Genomic DNA, 23,656 nt, shown 5'->3' with positions numbered 1-23,656 from the left:
TCACTCAGCCCGAACTCTAATGGAACAGACTAGTTGAATGAGAAAACTATACCAGCACAAAAGTTCCTAAAAATTAAAACTTTCATACGCAAAAATTACATGGAAACCCCATAATAATAACCTTGAACTAAAATTGCACATACTCCGAATTAATTATCCAACACCACAATCATTTGTGCTCAATACAAAGCCACATAATTAATATATCCAAGAATCCAACAGTACAAGAAAGTTCGTTATATGATAAATTGATAACTACTGCATGTGGATGTTAAGTAAAATAATTACGGATAGATGCGAGCGTGAGTAACATCATATGCCCACCAGGCCACCACACACGCTATGGACATTAGCGTTTTTAAAGAACAAACACCTTGCTAATGAAAATTTTGTAATATAACATGAGATTACACTAAATATGTCCCACAACAACGCGCTACATTAAACACCACATGAGAACAGTTAATTCATAGCAAGCAACCAGAATTCATATAATCTGAACAAAATTACCAAACCTGGACAAAACTACAATGCTTGGGCAAACAAAGGGGCATACTAGCATTTTGCAAAGTCGTTGCATAAAAAAGGCAAGCCACGTCACCTTAAACACTTGATGGTGGTGTGAGTGCACACCATTATATACTAAGATGGACAGTAAAGATCGCTAAAAGTACATCCGTGCGTCTACAAAGAGTCTACGTACAAGGGGGTGGTAATATCATTGTAAATCAACGACGAGAACACAAGTTAACTACTAGTAGCACATCAATGAAACAAGGTAGTGAAAAAAAATAATACTAAATCGAAACTATCAGTAGAAAAAAACCAAAATATCATTTACAATATAGTAATACTTGAGATTTACCAAAAAGGTCAGCAAACTTAAGGTTAAACCATGAAAGATTTTCATCAACTACTTTATCATCGCTAGACCTAGACTTCTGTACCTGAGAGTGACAATGAGGATGCATAGCATGAGAAACGAAAATATACAAGTACAAATGTATTCCCATTCCCACTCGTCTGCAGTTATTAGTGGAAATGCCAATATGCACTGAGCAGAAAAAGAATCATGGCCAAAGAAAATGAATTAAAAGTACAGAGTATCAAACTATGTGACATCTCAGCAACATACACCTTTGAGGAGGAGGAAGCATTGGGGGCATCATGAACCCTTGAGGCCCAAAAAACTCTGGAGGAATAAAGTTTCCGAAAGTCATATCCATACAGCCATACCATACCCCATGTTATATGGCACATTACCACCAAAAGGACCCATAAATCCAGTAACATCCATCCATACTGGCCTGCATACTCATTCATTTTATACCTGAAGCTACAAGTTACCAATTTCATTCCTAATATTAGAAAACAACACAAGAAACAGAGTATACATAGCGAAAAAACCCTCAAACCAACTTCCCAAGAAGTTTAAGAAAGGAAAAAGAATTAAAATAAACATGTACCATTTACAGGCAAAGAACCATTCCTCCTTTTCTTTTTCTTCTCTGAAAAACACGGAAAAATAATAATTGATTAGGATAGCAGGCAACACTTAGCAAACAGGTTAAAACTATTAAAGTGAATGAACTTATGAATATCACAATTAACCAAGAATACATAATCGTCAGATCATAAGGAATGCCTTTCAATCTCAAATACAAACTTAATAACTCGGTTGTTTTAATTTCAGCAACCATTGGATTTCTGCAAATATACCTATTCAATCGATCATTTAGGTGGAATCGATAAGGAACGAAAACCAAAAAAAACTGAATCTTTGCTCTAGATCGCAACATTGAACAAGAAATCGAAATAAACAACAATCCAATCCGATTAATAAAAGAAGCAAAAACGAAATTCGAAAATCAAACCCATCAATCAAAAAACCGAAAAATTGATCAAATTGCGAAAAATCGAAGTAAGAATTAAGAATAAAATAGGAACAGAAAGTATCTGAGAGAGAAAGTGACAGAGAGTTATCATTCACCGTAATCACCGATCAAATGATAGAGGAAACCCCCATAAACGACGACATCGAAACCCCAAGAGAGAAGAGGGGAAGCTAGAGATAGGAATATACGGTTCTAGAAATAATTTCCGGTCACCTGAGAAGGAGGAGAGAGGGTGCGAGATGGTTTGCAGGAGCTAGCTGTGAGAGACGTACCGTTTTTTTTTAGTTCCTAGGATAAAGGGCTGCGTTTGTTTGGAGGCAAAATTTCAGATTTTAATTAATTTTTTTTTCTAATTTTTTTTTGTTCTTAAGGGTTGCACTTGTTTGATAAGGGCAACCTTTGATGAGCAACCTATAAGGATTTTTCCTCTAGTGTTGGAATCATTTTATTCACACCTACCGGAACACATATTTTGAATAAAATGCTTAATAATTGATAAATTATGCATGTATGCTAGAATTTAAGTTTATTAAGAGAAACAGTGAATGGTTATTTATTCGTTTATTCTTTTTGAATTGTAGTTTTTATATATGGCAAACAACAATTCAATCAACATTCGATCAATTCTCGAAAAGGAGAAGTTGAACGGGAAAAACTTCCTTGACTGGCAAAGGAACTGGAGAATAGTTCTTATGCAGGAAGAAAAGGAGTATGTTCTGGAAGAGGCGGTGCCCGAAGCCACAGGCGACGGGGTCACTCAGGCAGCCCTCAATCTTTGGATTGATGCCAACAAGGATGTAAAATGTCTAATGCTTGCTACCATGAGTGCAAATCTACAGAAAATGTTCATCAACTCAGATGCTTTCACAATCATCAGTGAGTTAAAGAACATGTTCTAAGATCTGGCTCGAGTCGAAAGATTCGAGACTCATAGGCAAATTCTTGAGACTAAGCTTAATAAAGGCGAGCCCGTAAGTCCACATGTTCTCAAAATGATTGGACTCATTGAGAATATGAGTCGGCTAGATCAGTAATTCTCTCAGGAAATGGTTGTAGATGTTAGGTTATGATACATATGACAATACATAAATCATGCGGAAAAACCATAAAGCCAGGAAAGCATATTATTTACACATAATCATTTAGCATAGTATAGATGCATACACTTTGTAGTGTGCCTTCCCTAGCTGCGCCCGAACCGAACAAGAACAAGTCTTTAGGACTCCAAGTGTCGTCCCTGCGTAGATAGTCCACAGTACGTCCGGATCCGCCTCAAGATTGATCAACTAGAATCGCCCTTAAGGTGCTTAGGAATTTCGGTTATTATTGTGCAAGAGTGTGGCTGAATTTTCTTTCAAAAACTTACCCTTTGAATACTTCAATCGTTCGTATAAATTATGACCTTAGGCCCTTATTTATAGAGGTTTGGAAAGGGAACTGGAATCCTAGTAGGATACGATTTAATTAAACTTAGAATCCTACAAGGACTCTATTTAATTAAATAATCCTAATAGGAATAGGAATTTAATCATCAAACAAATCCTATACAATTTAGGTTTCGTATGTGAACACAAACTCTACACGAGCATGACCCACGAGCGTGCAGGCCATGCCCGCGCACAGCCCACACGGCTGCTCGGCCCACGCGAGCCGCAAGCCCACGCGAGCAGCAGCACAGCTCGCAGCCCATTGCTGCGCGCGCTGTGCGCGCTGCCACGGCCTGCTGGGCCTGGCCTTGCGCTGGGCCTGGCGTGGCCTTGGCTGTTCGTGTGGCGCGCTTGGCTTGCTGGGCGATGGCCTCACTTCGTGCTGGGCCTTCGTCCGGCAGGCCTCGTCCGATGCTTATTCGTACGATACGCTTCCGATAAAATTCCCGGTTTTCGGAATTCATTTCCGATACGAACAATATTTAATATTTCCGATTCCGGAATTAATTTCCGTTTCGAACAAATATTTAATATTTCCGTTTCCGGAATTATTTTCCGATTCCGATAATATTTCCGATTCTGACAATATTTCCGTTTCCGGCAATATTTCCGATTCCGGCAATATTTCCATTTCCGATAATATTTTCCGATACGTACCATGTTTCCTTTTCCGGCAACATCTACGACTTGGATAATATTTATATTTCCGATACGATTCATATTTCCGTTTCCGGCAATATCATCGTTTCCGGAGTATTCATTTCTTGCTTGTGACGATCTCAGCTCCCACTGACACCAAGATCCGTCGATTCCGAATATCCATAGATAGAGTATTTAATGCCATTAAATACTTGATCCGTTTACGTACTATTTGTGTGACCCTACGGGTTCAGTCAAGAGTAAGCTGTGGATTAATATCATTAATTCCACTTGAACTGAAGCGGACTCTAGCCAGGCATTCAGCTCACTTGATCTCACTGAATTATTAACTTGTTAATTAATACTGAACTGCACTTATTAGACTTAACATAGAATGCATACTTGGACCAAGGGCATTATTTCCTTCAGTCCCCCACTTGTCCTTAGGGACAAGTGTGCATTTCCTAATTCCTTTGTCACTCGATGCTTGCTCTTGAACATAAGGTAAGAGTTGTCATCCTTATTATGTCCAGAGGTGTTCCTCGGTTTCAGAGTTCAACTGATCAAATAAACAGATAATCATAGCCTATGATTCATCCGAGCACGGCCATTCATTTCACAGTTTCTAGCTCTCCGAGTGGCCTTGTACAACTTTTAAGCATCTCATCCCGATTTATGGGAGTACAATCCCAATCTTGTGATCTTGAGATTAGACTTCGTTTGATAGGTGATTACCTGAGCGTTGCCTTTATAGCCTCCTTTTACGGTGCGACGGTTGGTTAACGTCAAAGCAACCAGTTCTCAAACAAGTAATCTCAAATCACTCAGGTATTGAGGATTTAGTGTCTAATAAAATTAATGAAATTTACTTATGACAGATTCTCATCTCTTACAGTAAAGTTTCATAGGTCTTGTCCGATACTAGTCTTCCCAAAGTAAGTATCTATGCAAATGATTATGACATTGCCATGTCCACATAGTTCAAGAAACAGAACTACTAGTCATCTTGCATTCTAATCGTCTAACGTTTTCTATGCGTCCAATTTTATAGAAAACTCCGACTAGGGACCATTTTCAAACTTTGACATTCAAGTTCACTTGATAGACATTTCTTAGTCACAGGACTGGTCCTGACAGTCTATCTTGAATATATCGTCAAATTTGAAGGGACTCATCATTTAATACTAAACCAAGATTAAATGGAATATGAAAATACATTTCATATATGATAAATGTTCAACCCCATTGTTTTACAACCATGGGCCTCAAACCCATCTTTAAAACAGTTCATGGAATTCAAAGCTATGCTTGATTTCCAGTGCTACAACGTGAGTGTTGCTTCTCACTTGTTGCATAGGTTTAGTTATCACGCTTTGCCAATCTTAACATCCTTTTCATCGAATGTTCTTCGAGATATGATGATAAGAACTTTTGAGTATGTTTATTTTGTGATCTAGTCTTTCTTGCTACATTAGTGGTTCTACGCATTTTGCAATGAAGAACCATTAAGTCAACATACATGTGATCTTCCCAAGTTCAATGAAGAACTCATATAAACAACTCTATTTTATTGCTTCTTAGGCAATAATTACTTTTACTTCAACTGTATAGGTTGCTAGTGATGCTTTGTTTGGATCTACTTATCCAAGCAGTTCACAGATATGTGGAAGACTCTCCAACTATATCTTAGAACATAGAAATTATTATTTTAATTTCCCACGCAACAACTCATGGTCTTCAATCCATGTTGCCATTTCAAAACACGATGCTCTTTAGCTCGTCCTTGTCAATGGTTAACTCCAAAGGGTCTTGCTTGATCCTTTGCCAGTGTTTATGCGTGTAGCATCAATATTTATCATATCTTTATTTCCTTGAATCAAGAACTATTCCTATGTACCTTTTCAAGTACCATAAGTGTTCTTGATCTCAATCTAGTTGATCTTCACTTAGATCAATAGAGATTGGTATATGTTCGTCATGCCTAAAGTCATACGATACGTTTTTGGCGATCCTCATATTATATTATATACATGATAAATTCTTTTGCAGAATAATTCCCAATTGAATTCTATTCATGTAACTTTAGCTCATTCAGTTACAGTAGATACTGAATCCAACTAAATTCTTTGACATATAATATAGGTGAAGAATCTCATTAGATTCTTTGATGTTTAACTTAGTAAATGCTTATACATAGTTCAAACATTCATTACTTAGATTTATTCATATGGATCGAATATCTCCAATGGAGTCTTTCGTGTTTGATTTAGTAAATGCCATTACTAAACAATATCATAAGATCTTTGTAAATAGATCTTAATACCCAGTATGTACTAAGTTTCGCCTTGGTCCATCATTGATGAATAATTTCAAACCTAAGTCATTAGCATTTGAATGTTATTTCACAATAGAGAGATATGTGTGTGATACACATAGGACCAATTAAGTTTTATGTACTCCCACTAAACTTCTTATAAATCTATAAGAATCATGTACATTTTATGAAACTAAAATACTTATTAGCTTCACTAAAATACATTTCTAATTCCCAATTGCTTGCTTAAATCTGTACTTAGATTTTATAAACTAGCTTTTCTTTTCAAGCATTTATTTGGATCCACAAATCCTATGACATACCATGTACATAGTTTCTTCCAACATTTGACTGAGGAAGATGTTTTGTCATCCAATTGCCATATGTACAAATATGCAATCATTGCTTGAATTATAGACTTAAGCATTACGATTTTGCATGAGGTTTAAACACAATCCACATCGTGAATTTGCTTGTAACCTTTAGCAACTAATCTAGCTTTGTGTGTGAACACAATTTCATGTTTGATGGTTTTTATCCTTAAAACAAACTTTGCAACCAATAGGTGTGAAACTATTCTTGCAAATCAACAAATTTTCAATTTTGTCATCAAAACATTGAGTATGTTTTATGGCCTCTAACCATTTAAAACATTTAAGTCTATATATGGCCTCTAACCATTTTAGGGAATCTGGGTTTCGTCATAGCTTTCTTACAAGTCACAAACTCATTAATCTACATGATAATAGTTTGACTGCAAGTTGTAGGTTTCTTCACTATCTAATAGAAGAATTGCATAGTTTCAGTGACCTGAACTCTATGCCTACAAGGGTATAGAACATCAAACAACAGAATATCAATAGCCACTTAAAAGTCCTTTGAATATTCTGTTCTCCTTGAAGCACTTGTAAAGTCTTCTAAGAGATGTCTATTCTTTAAAGCCACTTCTAAAGTCCTTAAAGAATACATGTTCGGGTTTTCTAATGAACTTCGAAAAGCCTCCTGAATGTCCGTTTATGTTTGTTGTTTCCCTCGAAGACTTTCGAGGTCTATTTTCTCCCACTTGTCATTTTGGAAACAAATCTCCAAAAGGACATTATTTCGAGCAAACAAACATTATGTTCTCAAAAATTCGTGGTAGAAACAATACCCTTGTGTCTCATTTGAATAAATCACAATGAAACATATATCTATACTTGGGCCTTAGTTTGTTGAATAACAAACACTAAGCTCCCACTGAGTTTAGCAACTCTCTAGATATATATTATGAAAAGATATTCTGAAATTACTTTTCAATAGCTTTGACGAATTTGGTTTAGTTTGGTGGTAGTTGAGCATTTTGTTTTAGAAATTATAGGAAAAGTCCTTATGATTCATCATTAATCGAATCAAGTACTAATTGACTTCGATTATTCCAACTAAGATATGCCATATCTTATGGACCTAGATTGTGAAATTACAACACACAACCATTGATGATCATATTTGGTCTCAAGTAATAATCAACATGATCTAACCTAGATCTTTATGATTTCTTGCCAAGTGGATTTTATACTTCTGAATCTTGGAACTACCCAAACAGATTCAACTTATATCACATTTTGAGTCAATAAACCTATATTCACTCAAATCCATGTGAAATAATAAAGTCATAAAATCTTTCTTTAGCTTTGAACTCTATTGTCTAGGCGTTCTAACAATAGTTCATATCTTTTGTTACTTTCAACAAGTAAGACTAGCTTGTCTTGAATTGATCTAGAAATCAATCAACTTTCAAAAGTCCATCAAAATAGAGCTTATGAATGTTAACTTGTTGATATGGTCTAAGCAACAATGCTAAAGGTTAGTGGAACTCAAATCAAGAGATTGATTTGAACCTAGTAAAGTTCTTATTGTTAAAGAGTTGTTTGTTTTAATCAAGCATATTGACTCAACCCGTAAATGACCATTTCATTCAAATAAACACACAAACATTTGTTTTTGTTTTTCTTGAATGTGAGTCTTTCTGTGTTTGAAGCAGAAATTTAGGTATGCTGATTATGGAACAAAATAGCCATTAAGTTCCAGCCTTTGAAAGGACTTAAAACAAACTAGATGACCCTACAACTAATGTAGCATTTCCATGCTTCATTTCCCACTTGTAGGTCATTAGTGTATCCTAGCTTCCATCGTTTGAGTTATTACCGAAGTAAGAACCTCAAGCGGTATATGATACCAAGGAAGTTTGATTGCTAGGTCACTGTTCTTTAAACATTTACTTTTAGGTAGAAACGGAATTGTAAATTCCTTTCATTTGTTCCTTGTTTTCCTATTTCTTGTACCCTTTCTTATAGTTTTAAGAATTGAATTCTCTAGTGTTGACTTTTATACTTTGTTAGACATGTCCAATGTCACTCCAACAAAGTTCTTACCATTTATGTTGAATATTCTGTTTCAACTAGATGATCTTACCAGAAGCTTCTAAAGTTCTCTAAGCATCGATCTATTCGAATGTCTAGGGTCTAGACTCATTCGAGAATTAAATGGACAAAGATATTAGGTTGTTAACCATTGGTAAAGCTGAGTGTTTAAACTCAATGCATTATGATCTCAAAACTACATTGTACTTTGAATTCACAAGCACCAATCGGTTTGCCATTCGACTTTGATACTCGAAAACAACCATAAAAGTCGCTAAAAGAAACGTACATTTTAAATCGCTCATTTTCTCTCATTTCCGTGAATTGTTCTTGGATTCACTACCAATCAAGGAAATTTACTGTTACCTTTCTAAAAGGATTTATTGCAGTGCAAGATATTTAATTATAAACAATAATTAAAACATACATTGAAGCATGCAAAGTCTAAACATTTATCATGAATAATAACTTGAAAATGAAAGCAATCATGCAATTTAAACAAGTCATTAGCATTTTATTCGAATTATGTGTTCCGGCAGGTGTGAATAAAATGATTCCAAGATCCTAAAACCATTGAAGAATTAAGCACAGTTTGTCGACTCAATTCTAAAACATTTTAGGTAAGCAAAAGCTTTTTGCTAATAGTCTAGAAACTATTCTTGGTTGATAGGTACGTCTAAGAACTTATTAGGTAAACCTATCGATTTTGCCACGACATAAAAGGACTCCTTACTTATATCGTTGAGTTTCACCAAAACTAAGATGTACTCACAATTATTTGTGTACCTTGCCCCTTTAGGACCAATAAGTAACACCTCGCTGAGCGAAAACTATTACTAGATTGATGTAAAGGATATCCAAGCAAGTGTATATTTTGGCATGGCACCTTTTAACTCAATTTTTAAGTTTGTAACTTAAGGCTCTTACTATGTTGGTTAGATTTTAAGTGAACTAAAATCCTTAATCATGCAACATAATCAAGCTTTGATCTCATGCATTTTAAGACATATTTAAAAGCAATAAATAACTTAAAACATGCATAAGATAAAGGTGATCTAGTATGGCCCGACTTCATCTTGAAGCTTTAACTTCAAAGTCCGTCTTGAAAATCTCCATGGGAGGCACCATTTTCTTCAAATAGGATAAGCTATAATTAAAACTAATTACAACTATTTGATGGTACGCAGACCATATTTGAATTGAAAAACAACTTTGGTACTTTAGACCAATTACATTCAAATTAATGGTACGCAGACCATATTTTCTATCCTATTTAGGCCATACTAGTCACTTCATAACCTGCAAAACAGTACATATACAATATATACCATTCACCCATTCATTATCATGAATGGCCCACATAGCTGGTTAGTAAAACACATTATGCATCACATAAACATTTGCAGCAATTAATCAAGGGCACCAATAATCTACAAATTATTCAGTCCTTATTAATTCTAATCAAGTTGTTTTAACCTTAAGGATTTGTAGACCTAATCAAGAGTATATGACTAAAAGGGCTCCCACTTAAACCAATAAATTCATATGCTTTACTAATTTTAAACATAAAAATGTATTTCTAGTCTAACCGGAAACGTACAAATTTAATTAAAATTTAAAGCTCATATAAATTTATAATTGAATCCATAAATTTAATTTAATTTCAATCGTATTTAAATTAATTCATGATTTTAATTTTAGTAAAATAATTAGAATAAATAAAATTTTTTATAATTACAATATTCAAAATTAAAATCCAAGAAAATAATTTAAATTATTAATTTTAAAATTAATTAAAATTACGTAAACTGAAAATTTCAAATTAAAATTTCAAAACGATCTAATCGCAACGCAACAATCCCACGCAACGCACGCCCATGGGCCACACGCACACAGCCATCGCTGGCCATGTGCGCGCAGCCCATGCGCTGCGTCGCATTGCTGCTGCTCACCATCGCAAGGCATCAATCCAACACGCGAGCTGGTGCTCGCTGCGCGCGCCAGCGCTCGATGTACGCGAGCCATCGCTCGCTGCGCGCCCCAGCGCTCCTGCCTTTCCCGCACGCGAGCTTGCGCTCATCGCACGAGGCAGCAGTATGCGAGCTGGCGCTCGCTGCGCGCGAGCCATCGACGTTGTGCGTAGCGCTCGTGGCACGCGAGATTGCGCTCGCTGCGCGCGAGGCTCCGCATGCTTGCGCGAGGCAGTGCGCGCTGTGGCGCAGCACGCTTGCTGCCCACACGCGACTGCTCGTGCCTTGCTCTCGCCCCTGCCCACACGCCCATTGCTCACAGCCCACGACACAAGGCAGGGCTGCTGCCTTGTGCTCGTGCACCATGCCCTTGCTCGCTGCATTCGTACCGCATGGGCGACGAGCTCCCTTGCTTGTCGTCGCATGCCCGCACTATACAACACCCCTTAAGGGTAACACGTAGCGTCCATTGCTTTGTGCGTGCAAGTTATATGAGCGAGTCGCATAAAGATTATAAATTTATATTCAAAATTAATGACAAATTAATAAATAATATTAATTTCATAATTTTAGGGCGAAAAATCGAAAATTTACTATTTAATTGATTTCCGATTAACATGGATTCAAGTCTAGGTCATAAAAATTTAAAATTTAACACAAATTTACAATTTTTATGGTGGTTTTTAATCATAGGTATCTAATTAAATTATAACTAATTATGAAAATCAAATTAATTCTAAATTATTCCAATTTTCAACAAATTAATCATAATTACAAATTAGATTGCATAATTAACAAGGCTAGGCATTCAAACTTGTTAAACATATACAGTAGGTCAATCAAAAATTCAAGATTTATCAACAAGAATCGCAAATATTTAATTTAACATCTTAAATTTACGAAATTTTGCATTCGAAAAACTAAAACCTCCGAAAAGTCATAGTTAGGCTTCGAATTTGAGAATTCTGGGTTCGGCCGAAAAATTTTAGAATGCCTTTTACATTCGGAATTGACACAAAAATCACTCGATTTGGATGAGTAACGAAGAAACTGCCGAAAAACTGCGTACGTATAATTAAATAAACGCAATTTGCAATTAATTAACAATTACGAAAATTAATCACCCCTTTTAATTCTTGCAAATTTGTAATATTTAACCATGTTCATGCAATTTAGATTATGAAAATAATAAGAGGCTCGTGATACCACTGTTAGGTTATGATACATATGACAATACATAAATCATGCGGAAAAACCATAAAGCCAGGAAAGCATATTATTTACAGATAATCATTTAGCATAGTATAGATGCATACACTTTGTAGCGTGCCTTCCCTAGCTGCGCCCGAACCGAACAAGAACAAGTCTTTAGGACTCCAAGTGTCGTCCCTCCGTAGATAGTCCACAGTACGTCCGGATCCGCCTCAAGATTGACCAACTAGAATCGCCCTTAAGGTGCTTAGGAATTTCGGTTATTATTGTGCAAGAGTGTGGCTGAATTTTCTTTCAAAAACTTACCCTTTGAATACTTCAATCGTTCGTATAAATTATGACCCTAGGCCCTTATTTATAGAGGTTTGGAAAGGGAACTGGAATCCTAGTAGGATACGATTTAATTAAACTTAGATTCCTACAAGGACTCTATTTAATTAAATAATCCTAATAGGAATAGGAATTTAATCATCAAACAAATCCTATACAATTTAGGTTTCGTATGTGAACACAAACTCTACACGAGCATGACCCACGAGCGTGCAGGCCATGCCCGCGCACAGCCCACACGGCTGCTCGGCCCACGCGAGCCGCAAGCCCACGCGAGCAGCAGCACAGCTCGCAGCCCATTGCTGCGCGCACTGTGCGCGCTGCCACGGCCTGCTGGGCCTGGCCTTGCGCTGGGCCTGGCGTGGCCTTGGCTGTTCGTGTGGCGCGCATGGCTTGCTGGGCGATGGCCTGGCTTCGTGCTGGGCCTTCGTCCGGCAGGCCTCGTCCGATGCTTATTCGTACGATACTCTTCCGATAAAATTCCCGGTTTTCGGAATTCATTTCCGATACGAACAATATTTAATATTTCCAATTCCGGAATTAATTTCCGTTTCGAACAAATATTTAATATTTCCGTTTCCGGAATTATTTTCCGATTCCGATAATATTTCCGATTCTGACAATATTTCCGTTTCCGGCAATATTTTCGATTCCGGCAATATTTCCATTTCCGATTATATTTTCCGATACGTACCATGTTTCCGTTTCCGGCAACATCTACGACTTGGATAATATTTATATTTCCGATACGATCCATATTTCCGTTTCCGGCAATATCATCGTTTCCGGAGTATTCATTTCTTGCTTGTGACGATCTCAGCTCCCACTTAAACCAAGATCCGTCGATTCCGAATATCCATAGATAGAGTATTTAATTCCATTAAATACTTGATCCGTTTACGTACTATTTGTGTGACCCTACGGGTTCAGTCAAGAAAAAGCTGTAGATTAATATCATTCATTCCACTTGAACTGAAGTGGCCTCTAGCTAGGCATTCAGCTCACTTGATCTCACTGAATTATTAACTTGTTAATTAATACTGAACCGCACTTATTAGACTTAACATAGAATGCATACTTGGACCAAGGGCATTATTTCCTTCAGTAGACACCATCCTCTATTCTCTTCATTGCGGGTATGATTAGTTCAAGCTAAACTACAATATGAATAGTCTGGACAAAACGCTCACTAAGCTTCACGGTATGCTGAAGACCGCTGAAAAGAAATGCTAAGAAAGGTGGCAAGAAGGCCAGCCCGACTAAGAAATCTGGTGGCACCAAGTCTGAAAAGAAGAAGGTGAGCCAACTCACTTCTGAATCTGAATGCTTCTACAGCAAGAAGAAGGGGCATTGGAAGAGAGATTGCTTGAAGCTTAAGGAAGATCAGAAGAACGGAACAGTCGTTCCATCTTCAGGTATTTTCGTTATAGACTGTATACTTGCTAATTCAACTTCTTGGATATTAGATACAGGTTATGGCTCACACTTATGTTCCAATTCGCAGGGACTAAGAAGAAGTAGAAGGTTAAGCAAGGGTGAAGTCGACCTACCAGTGAGAAATGGAGCACGGATTGCTGCATTAGCTGTAGGAACTTATTATTTGTCATTGCTCTATGGGATAGTTTTGGAACTGGAAGAGTGTTTCCATGTTCTAAGTCTTACTAAAAACATCATTTTTGTTTCTTGCTTAGATGCTAAGGGATTTTCCTTTTAAATAAAAGACAATAGTTGCTCGTTTTATTTTAAAGAGATGTTTTATGAATCTGCTAGATTAGTCAATGGAATTTATTAATTAGATCACGACAAACAAGTTTATAACATAAATACCAAAAAGGCCAAAAAGAATGATTCAGATCTCACCTATCTGTGGCATTGTCGATTAGGCCATATAAACATAAAGCGCAGAGAAAGACTTCAAAAGGAAGGAATTCTAGAACCATTTGACTTAGAGGATTATGGTAAGTGCGAATCATGTTTACTTGGCAAAATGACAAAGCAACCTTTCTCTAAAGTTGGAGAAAGAGCAACTGAACTATTGGGTTTAATCCATACAGATGTATGTGGACCAATGAGTACAAATGCTAGAGGTGGTTTCAGCTACTTTATCACTTTCACTGATGACTTCAGTAGATATGGTTATGTCTACTTAATGAAGCATAAGTCTGAATCCTTTGACAAATTCAAGGAACTTCAGAGTGAAGTAGAGAATCAATTAGGCAAGAAGATTAAGGCACTGCGGTCTGATAGAGGCGGTGAATATCTGAGCTATAATTTGATGACCATCTGAAAGAATGTGGAATTTTATCAGAATTGACCCCTCCTGGAACACCTCAATGGAACGGTGTGTCGGAACGAAGGAATAGAACCTTGCTAGACATTGTTAGATCAATGATGGGTCAGGCCGAACTTCCAATAGAATTTTGGGGACATGCACTAAACACAGCTGCACTCACTATAAATAGAGCTCCGTCTAAAGTTGTCGAAAAGACTCCGTATGAGTTATGGTTTTGAAAGCCTCCAAATGTGTCTTTTCTTAAGAATTGGGGTTGTGAAGTATACGTCAAACGATTAATTTCAGACAAACTTCAACCAAAATCTGACAAATGTATCCTTGTGGGTTATCCAAAGGAAACAAAGGGGTATTACTTCTACAATACATCTGAGAACAAGGTGTTTGTTGCTCGAGATGGTATCTTTTTGGAAAGAGATCACATTTCCAAAATGACAAGTGGGAGAAAAGTAGATCGCTGAGATATAGATCTCAACCGGAAAGATACTTAGGTATTTTGACGAACGAGAGCTATGAAGTTCTATTACTTGAAAGTGATGAACCTGCGACTTACAAACAAGCTATGACGAGCCCTAGCTCCAAGCAATGGCAAGAAGCCATGCAATTTGAATTAGACTCCATGTCTGAAAACTATGTTTGAGATTTGGTCGATTTTCCAGATGGCTACCAAGCCATAGGAAGCAATTGGGTTTTAAAACTGAAAAAGGACAAGGATGGGAAACTAGAAGTTTTCAAAGCTAGATTGGTTGCAAAAGGTTACAGGCAAGTCCACGGTGTGGATTACGATGAAACCTTTTCACCAGTTGCAATGCTAAAGTCTATTCGGATAATGTTAGCAATTGTTGCATATTACGATTACGAACTATGGCAGATGGATGTCAAAACTGCCTTCTTAAACGGCCTTTTAACAGAAACTGTGTTTATGACACAACCTGAGGGTTTTGATGATCCAAAGAATGCTAAAAAGGTATGCAAGCTTAAGAAATCAATCTACGGGTTGAAGCAAGCATCAAGGAGCTGGAATATACGTTTTGATGAAGCAGTCACCGACTTTGGTTTCATCAAGAACGCAGACGAATCTTGTGTATACAAGAAGGTCAGTGGGAGCAAAATTTCTTTTCTAGTATTATATGTCTACGACATATTACTTATCGGAAATGACATTCCTATGTTGAACTCTGTCAAGGGAAATGTTTTTCGATGAAGGATATAGGAGAAGCACAGTATACACTGGGCATCAAGATTTACAGAGATAGATCTAAAAGGATGATTGGACTTAGTCAAAGCACTTATATCAATAAGGTGCTTGAAAGGTTCAATATGGAAGACTCCAAGCGAGGCTACCTACCCATGTCTCATGGAATGACTCTAAGCAAGACTCAGTGCCCAAAAACACTGGATGAGCGTAGACGAATAAGTAGGATTCCATATGCGTCAATGATTGGTTCAATAATGTATGCTATGATATGTACACGCCCGGATGTTGCGTACGTACTCAGTGCTACGAGCAGATACCAGTCAGACCCAGGAGAGGCACATTGGACTGCTGCCAAGAATATTCTGAAGTACCTGAAAAGGCACAAAGATGATTCCCAGGTCTATGGTGGAGATGATGAATTAATTGTTAAAGGCTATACGGACGCAAGTTTCCAAACCGACAAGGATGATTTCAGATCACAGTCTGGGTTTGTCTTCTGCCTCAACGGAGGTGCAGTAAGCTGGAAAAGAGCTAAGCAAAGCACCATTGCGGATTCTACAACTGAAGCGGAAACTGAAGCGGATTACATTGCTGCACATGAAGCAGCAAAGGAAGCTATTTGGCTAAGGAAGTTCATAGGTGAACTTGGTGTAGTCCCCTATATTAATGGACCAATAGCTCTATATTGTGATAATAACGGAGCTATTGCACAGGCAAAGGAGCCTAGACACCACCAGAGAGTCAAGCATGTACTTCGTAGATTTCACCTTCTACGAGAGTTCGTTGAAAGAAAAGAAGTCGAGATAAGCAAGATTGGAACTGACGACAATATCTCAGATCCATTAACTAAACCTCTGCCGCAAGCGAAGCACAACTCGCACACTTCAGCATATTGGAGAATGGCTTTGATGTCCTTATTTAATGTTTTAAAGTTTTAGAGTTTAATACTTTGTAAACCGTTATTGGTTAACCATTCATATAAATGAATAGAATTCATTTTATCCATTTAATTTATGGTTTATTAATTGATGAGTCCCTTCAATTTGACGATATATTCAAGATTGACTGTCAGGACCAGTCCTGTGACTAAGAAATGTCTATCAAGTGAACTTGAATGTCAAAAGTTGAAAATGGTCCCTGGTCGGAGTTTTCTATAAAGATGGACGCATAGAAAACGCTAGACGACTAGAATGCAAGATGACTAGTAGTTCTGTTTCTTGAACTATGTGGACATGGCAATGTCGCAATCATTTGCATAGATACTTACTTTGGGAAGACTAGTATCGGAAAGACCTATGAAACTTTACTGTAAGAGATGAAAATATGTCATAAGTAAATTTCATTAAAATTATTAGACACTAATCCTCAATGCCTGATTGATTTGAGATTACTTGTTTGAGAACTGGATACTTTGACGTTGTCAACCGTCGCACCGTAAAAGGAGGCTATAACGGCAACGCTCGGGTAATCACCTATCAAACGAAGTCTAATCTCAAGATCGCAAGATTGGGATTGTCCTCCCATAAATTGGGATGAGATGCTGAAAGTTGTACAAGGCCACTCGGAGAGCTAGAAACTGTAAAATGCATGGTCGTGCTCAGATGAATCATAGGCTATGATTACCTGTTTATTTGATGAGTTGGACTCTGAAACCGAGAAATACCTCTGGAAATAATAAGGATGACAACTCTTACCTTATGTTCATGAGCAAGCATCAAGCGACAAAGGAATTAGGAAATGCACACTTGTCCCTAAGGACAAGTGGGAGACTAAAGGAAATAATGCCCTTGGTCCAAGTATGCATTCAATGCTAAGTCTAATAAATGCGGTTCAATATTAATTAATTATACAAGTTAATAATTCAGTGAGATCAAGTGAACTGTATGCCTAGCTAGAGGCCGCTTCAGTTCAAGTGGAATTAATAATATTAATCCACAACTTACTCTTGACTGAACCCGTAGGGTCACACAAATAGTACGTGAACGGATCAAGTATTTAAGTGAATTAGATACTACATTTATGGATATTCGGAATCGACGGATCTCGGTTCCAGTGGGAGCTGAAATCGTCAAAAGGCAAATTATGAATACTCCAGAAACGATGATATTGCCGGAAACGGAAATATGGATCGTATCGGAAATATAAATATTATCCAAGTCGTAGATGTTGCCGGAAACGGAAACATGGTACGTATCGGAAAATGTTACCGGAAATGGAAATATTGCCGGAATCGGAAATATTGCCGGAAACGGAAATATTGTCGGAATCGGAAATATTATCGGAATCGGAAATATTAAATATTTGTTCGAAACGGAAATTAATTCCGGAATCGGAAATATTAAATATTGTTCGAATCGGAAATGAATTCCGGAATCGGAAAATTAATCGGAAGCGTGTCGTACGAAATAAACATCGGACGAGCTTGCTAGACGAAAGGCCCAGCACGAAGCTAGGCCCGCGCCTAGCCAAGCCCGCGCAGCAGCAAGCACAAATCCACAGCCCGCCAAGGCACGCAAGGCCCAGCCAAGCAGCGCGCAAGGCCAGGCCCAGCGTTTGGCAAGGCCAGCAGATCTGGCGCGCTCCTTCGTGGGCTGCAAGCAGACTGCTGGGCCGAGCTTCTCCGCGCGCGCCCAGCGCCCCTCGTGGGTTGTGCGTGCGTGTGTGCGTTGAGTTTGTGCATACGTCGACTCCTTAAGCAATTAGGATTAGATTAAAGATTAATTTCCTAAAGTTACTAGAGTTAGTTGTTGAATTAAACATTAACTTATTAGTTTTAATTAATGTCTAATTCTAATAGGATTAGATTAATTGACACCTAGTAGGCTTCTAATTCCATTTTTCAAACCCTATAAATAGGAGATGGAATTCACAATTCAAGTATTCATATAAGTTTTAAGGTTAAAACTAAAGTTAATAATTTGCCATAAATTATATTCGAATAACTTAAAACCTTAGGTTGAATTCTAGTTAATTAAATCTAACGCAGATCCGAACGTGCTGTGGACCATCTACGGAGGGACTACACTTGGAGTCCTAAACTTGTTCTTGTTCGGTTCGGGAGCAGCTAGGGAGGGCATGCTACAAATGTATGCCCTAAATTATGCTAATAGTTATGTGGCAATTAATTTGGATTCCTGGCTTTATGGTTTTTCCGCATGAAACATATATGCTTTATATGTATCATAACCTAACAAATGGGTATGCAAAATGAGAATGTTGTGATTGATGGTGTGTGTGAAAATGATTTTGGTTTTGAGCATTGGCCATTAGGAAATGTTAGGCAGGCAACAGTCGCATCAGACTCATCAACTGCTGATGCAGCAACTGCTGATGCAACGACTGATGTGCAAGGGGGCGTGGTGTTGGGGTATAGTGCACCTGCTGCTACTACTGTGCAGGAAGATGGGCAACAGCAGTGCAGTGTGCCTAGGCTGCGTGGAAATGTTGTTGCTGCTGGTGCAGTTGAGCAGGATGGGCAGCAACAGCGTGGTCTGCGACAGAATGTAGGGCATGTGCTGAATACAGGAGAGGCGCAGGAGGCGCTAGGCGAGGCGCACACGGCGATGGGCAAGGCACTGGTTGGCATTGATGGCTCTGCTAATGGCGCTGAAGCATCATTATGAAGGCTTGTTGGTGCTACTGCAGGCTGCGAGCAGTTTCAGCAATTGGGCAGTAGTGTTTTACATACATTGGGCAACGAGAATGAGAGTGTGAGAGAGGGTGATGCAAGTTGAGGTACGGTGATGAGGGAGGAGGATACGGAGTTAGGAAGAGGGAAGCGTGAAAAGTTTTCATCTTCATAATTACGAGTTTATGTGATGCATACAATACGAAAAAATATAGTACTCCCGAAAGTTCACCTACGACAACACTCTCCTCAGGTACTCCTTACCCTATCACATATTTTGTTAATTATGAACGATTTTCGTCGAAACACGGAAATTTTATTGCAGCATTACAGGCAGAAAAGGCACCAAAAACATTTAAATAGGCGATGCAACATGAGGGGTGGCGTGAGCCGCACAGATTGTCGCGCTAGAGGATCAGGGCACTTGGAAATTAGAAAAGTTGCCGGAAGGAAAGAAAGCACTCTAAAGTAAGTGGGTGTATACTGAGAAGCGTAGCACTCGGAAGGTTGTTACGCTTAAAGGAATGCTTGGTCTGTTTAGGCAATCATCATGAGGAAGGCCTAGATTATAACGAAACATTCGCTCCCGTGGCAAAAATGGCTACAGTTCGTACTTTTCTAGCAGTTGTAGCTGTTAAGAATCGGGAGGTGCATCAGATGGATGTTCATAATGCTTTTTTTCATGGAGATTCAGATGAAGAAAATTATATGAAAATACCGCCTGGCTTTCAGAAGAATAACTCGGACAAAGTATGCAAAATGCAAAAGTCGTTGTATGGTTTGAAACAGGCACCCCGGTGTTGGTTCGAGAAATTGTCTATGGCCCTTACGAAATACGGTTTTAAACAGTCGTATTCCGATTATTCCTTGTTTACACTTTCCAAGGGTACGTTGCAATTAAGTGTGCTTATTTATGTGGATGACATGATTATCGCAGGAAATAGTATATTTGCACTGGAGAGTTTTAAAGCATATTTGAGTGAATGCTTTAAAAGGAAGGATCTGGGGTCCCTGAAGTACTTCTTAGGACTGGAGGTGGCTCGTAGTAGTCATGGCTTTTATGTATGTCAGAGAAAATATGCTCTGGATATAATTTCAGAGACTGGGTTGTTGGGTGAAAAGCCTGCGGATTTTCCGATGGAGCAGAATCATAAACTAGCATTGGCGGAAGGGACAGACCTGGCAGATGGTGAGAAATATAGGCGCTTGATTGGGCGTTTAATTTATCTGGCGGTTACACGCCCAGATTTGGCATAATCCGTACATATTATGTCATAGTTCATGCAGTCCCCAAAAGAGAAACATTGGGAAGCGGCTCTGCGAGTGATAAGGTACTTGAAAAAGTGTCCGGGTCAAGGTATTCTACTTCTCTCTGACAGTGATTTACAGTTAGAGGGGTGGTGTGACTCGGATTGGGCGAGTTGTTCGTTGACTCGCCGTTCGCTGACTGGTTGGTTTGTATTACTTGGTCTGTCGCCGGTATCGTGGAAGACCAAGAAACAATAGACTGTTTCTCGTTCATCTGTAGAGGCAGAATATCGTTCGATGGCCGCATTAACGTGTGAATTAAAGTGGTTGAAGCAACTACTACGGGACTTGGGAGTATTGCACAAGCAAGGTATGAGTATGTTCTATGATAGTCAGTCTGCGTTGCACATTGCACAGAACCCAGTGTTTCATGAGCGGACAAAGCACATTGAGTCGGACTATCATTTTATTCGTGATGCAATCAAGGAGGGGATCATTTGTCCCTCATATGTATCGACGAAGGTTCAGTTGGCGGATATTTTCACCAAAGCGTTGGGTAAGGCGCAATTTGAGTTTTTTCTAAACAAGATGGGCATTCGAGATCTTCATGCTCCACCTTGAGGAGGGATGTTACGATATATATACGCAGTATATGGAGTTTATATTATGTTAATATTGTAATATCTTAGATATACGGAGTTACCATATTAGCCTCCCCAATGTAATATATATACGGAGTGAATTAATGACAACGACAAGAGATTACACATTATTTGTCAGTTGTTTTTGCTGAAGTAAATAAACCTTACTCCCTCCTTCCTAAATTACTTTCACTATTTTGATTTCTTGCATTATTTGCAAAACACACTTGGACCATATTTTAACTTTAGTATATGAAAATGAATGTTAGTATATACTTCCTACGGTTTTTAATACTCGTAACGTTTGTGATTTCTACACTATTCACATATTATACTTTTATCATTATTGGTGATTTATACGTAAGATAAAACATAGTCATGTGGGATCTTGTTAGATTCGTCATAATGTGTATTTTCAAAATATTAACTTTTTATAATTTTTTCTTAAAGAGAATTAAAGATATTAATGATCAAAGTTGTGCATTGGCATGCGTAAAAATGACAAACGTTGCGAGTAAAAATGAACGGAGGATGTATATAATATATTGTTGGCTTCATTTTAATACTTCCTCCGTTCTGAAAATTTTGTATCATGGTTGATTTTTACTCCTTTTGTAATACCTCGTATTTTTCTGAATTTATAAATATATTTTAATGTATTTACTTTTACGAATTTTAGAATTTAAATTGCATTTAATATGCATTTAAGTGTCGTTTTTAATTAAATAAATTATTTACTATTTTTATTTAATTTCGAAATAAATTAAACGAATTTATTATTTTATTATTTAAGTCGAGAATTTATTGGGTCGTATTTCAAAACTATTTATATTAAATTCCGAGTCCAATTCAAATCAGTTGGTGAACCCAACAAAGCTTTTAAGCATTTATTTCTAACTTAAACCCAATGCAACACTCTAACCTAAGCCCACTAGGGATTAGGAACCTATAAATATAACCTCTCCCTTTACTTGATCCCCTCATAATTGAAGAAAATAATGCCCTTGGTCCAAGTATGCATTCAATGATAAGTCTAATAAATGCGGTTCAGTATTAATTAACAAGTTAATACTTCAGTGAGATCAAGTGAGCTGAATGCCTAGCTAGAGGCCGCTTCAGTTCAAGTGGAATCAATGATATTAATCCACAGCTTACTCTTGACTGAACCCGTAGGGTCACACAAATAGTACGTAAACGGATCAAGTATTTAATGGCATTAAATACTCCATCTATGGATATTCGGAATCGACGGATCTTGGTTTCAGTGGGAGCTGAGATCGTCACAGGCAAGAAATGAATACTCCGGAAACGATGATATTGCCGGAAACGGAAATATGGATCGTATCGGAAATATAAATATTATCCAAGTCGTAGATGTTGCCGGAAACGGAAACATGGTACATATCGGGAAATATTATTGGAAATAGAAATATTGCCGGAATCGGAAATATTGCCGGAAACGGAAATATTGTCTGAATCGGAAATATTATCGGAATCGGAAAATAATTCCGGAAACGGAAATATTAAATATTTTTTCGAAACGGAAATTAATTCCGGAATCGGAAATGTTAAATATTGTTCGTATCGGAAATGAATTCCGGAATCGGAAAATTAATCGGAAGCGCGTCGTACGAATTAGCATCGGACGAGCTTGCTAGACGAAGGCCCAGCACGAAGCCAGGCCCACGTCCAGCAAGGGAAACGCGCGCCACAACACGCCAGCCCAAGGCTGCGCCAGGCCCACCGCAAGGCAGGCCCAGCGCGCGCCCAAGGCTGCGGCAGTCGTGGGCTGCGATGCTCGGGCTGTGCGCGCGCGCGCATGGCGCCCCTCGTGGGCTGCTGTGCGTGCGTGGGTGTTTGTGTTCACATACGAAACCTAAAACGTACAGGATTCGTTTAATGATTAAATTCCTAATTCTATTTGATAAATTAATTAAATAAGAGTTTCATTATGATTCTAATTTAATTAATTCGTATCCTAATAGGATTCCAATTCTCTTTCCAAACCCCTATAAATATGTGGCCTGGGTTCACAATTTATAACAAGTTTTCAAGTATTCAAAGTGAATTTTTGAGAGAAAAATTCAGACACATTCCTTGCCTAAAAGTGCCGAAAATTATTAGTACCTTAAGGGCGATTCTAGTTGGTCAATCTTAAGGCGGATCCGGACGTGCTGTGGACTATCTACGGAGGGACGACACTTGGAGTCCTAAAGACTTGTTCTTGTTCGGTTCGGGCGCAGCTAGGGAAGGCACGCAACAAAGAGTATGCATCTAAACTATGCTATATGATTATGTGTAAATAATATGTATTCCTGGCTAAATGGTTTTTCCGCATGATTTATGAATTGTCATATGTATCATAACCTAACAGTGGTATCACGAGCCTCTTATTATTTTCATAATCTAAATTGCATAAACATGGTTAAATATTACAAATTTGCAAGAATTAAAAGGGGTGATTA

The 23,656-nt window shown here is 38.1% G+C and overlaps 1 long non-coding RNA gene across 1 annotated transcript; it reads right to left on the bottom strand.

Moving 5' to 3' along the window:
• Positions 1 to 859: 859 nt before the first annotated feature.
• LOC130460586 (uncharacterized) lies at positions 860 to 2,348 on the bottom strand. The gene is made up of 3 exons (XR_008920436.1): positions 1,991 to 2,348; positions 1,467 to 1,508; positions 860 to 1,336 (listed from the first exon to the last, which is right to left on the bottom strand). It is a non-coding gene; the product is annotated as an uncharacterized lncRNA (long non-coding RNA).
• Positions 2,349 to 23,656: the final 21,308 nt, after the last annotated feature.

This window comes from Spinacia oleracea, chromosome 5, assembly GCF_020520425.1.
Source record: "Spinacia oleracea cultivar Varoflay chromosome 5, BTI_SOV_V1, whole genome shotgun sequence".
Taxonomy (NCBI): Eukaryota; Viridiplantae; Streptophyta; class Magnoliopsida; order Caryophyllales; family Amaranthaceae; genus Spinacia; species Spinacia oleracea.
This window is presented reverse-complemented; position numbering and strand designations above follow the sequence as displayed.